A 1,741-nucleotide genomic window follows, 5' to 3' on the forward strand; every position below is an offset into this window, starting at 1 on the left:
GTATTTTGCAAGTACCACACACATTATATAACGATTTTTTAAACAAGTATGCAACAGCGATTAATGACTTTATTAAGTATCATGTTACATGACTGAGGAGGAGGACGAATTTAATTCAATTATTTTGCGTCATTCTGTAATGTAAATCAAAAGGTTACAGTATCATTTTCATTGATACATCACTGTTGATATCTTTATCTACATTACATATGTACGTATCTTTCTTTACGCATCGAAACAAGTTTTAATTCACACACACATACCGCCAACAATAAACGATCGTGAACGTTAACGATCTTGAAAGAAATGATATACTTGTAAACATCATTTTAATAAATGTGTCACGTGAAATTATAAAGTGCTTCCTTTTCGTGTGTATGTGTGTGGTAGAAACGGGAAATTCATTTGACAGAATTAACAATCAAATAATATTTATTCAATGTTGAAAATAGAAAACGGCGAAAGTATTATTCTAACCTATAATTTGTAGTAACGAAAAGAATCTATTTATCTATCTAGATTCGTTCGAGAGAGAGAAATGTTGTTCTCGCACAGTCGAGTGTGTGCTCGATGGAATGGAATCCTGGAAGAGCAAGAGTGAGAGAAAGAAAGAGAGAGAGAGAGAGAGAGAGAGAGTGAGACGGCATATATCGATACATCAGTATAATGCAATAAAGTAGAACGCGCGACGTGAAAAGGTGGGAAGCTGGGTAATCCGCCTAAACGAATCTAGGAATTTAGACATAATAAGACAAGCAAGACGTTTGTATATCTCTCTCTCTATATATATATATCGATCGATGTATAAATTTATCATCTGTAAATGTGCGTGTTGTTACCGCACGGCGATGTGACCAGTTTAAAAGAACACGTGTTGAATATAATGATGAAACAAGAAGAAAAATGAAACTCTACAGACGCAACGAAGAACGATATCGAAAGTAGCTATGGCTCTGTTATACTCTCTCTACTAGGCAGAGAAATGTTAAAATCCGTCGTTGTCAACAGAAACGAAGGAGTAACAAAGTTTTTAATGATTTCGCCACATTGGTGTATGGATATATGTACGTGTATGCGTGGAGAGGTAGGAAATACGGAATCGTTTATGCTGGCTTAAAATATTATCATCGCGTATGTTTCATTTCCTTTAAACACACTAACACCTATTTACGATGGTTTTGTAAAACGTACACTAGTTAATAATTTTATCCTGTTTCTCTGTTTTTAGGAATATAATTTTAATCATTTTCTTCTATTTTCACCCTTCGTTCATATATCACATACATGTTCGAGGATCCAGTTTGGATGTGTTTTATTCATCACACGTGATTGTATGTCGATGTATAGAGTGAAACGAATACGATTCACAAGTATTCGATTACGAATCGAATTGCGAAAAGCATACATACGTGTCAAAATGTCATAGCCGCATATGGACGTCGGGACCGGTTACTACTGCTCGTGTTAAGGATGTATTGGCTATACAGGCAATCCCAAAAGTTTATGCACTTCAGAAACGCATTTTTTAAAAAGAAATCACACGTCGGAAGAACATTGCTAATGATAAACAACAACAAAAAATTTTTTTATTTTTCCGAAATTTTTCCAAGGGGTACCCCTTCAATTTCTTCCAAATTTTCGTTTTTCGCCAATAACTTTCAAACCGTTGGAGATACGGGAAAATTGCATCAGACCATTTTTGTAGAGGCCACCGAGATCTACAATTTCCATGTAAAAATTA

This window comes from Ceratina calcarata, unplaced genomic scaffold, assembly GCF_001652005.2.
Source record: "Ceratina calcarata isolate Rehan_Ccalc_2016 unplaced genomic scaffold, ASM165200v1 scaffold90, whole genome shotgun sequence".
NCBI lineage: Eukaryota > Metazoa > Arthropoda > Insecta > Hymenoptera > Apidae > Ceratina > Ceratina calcarata.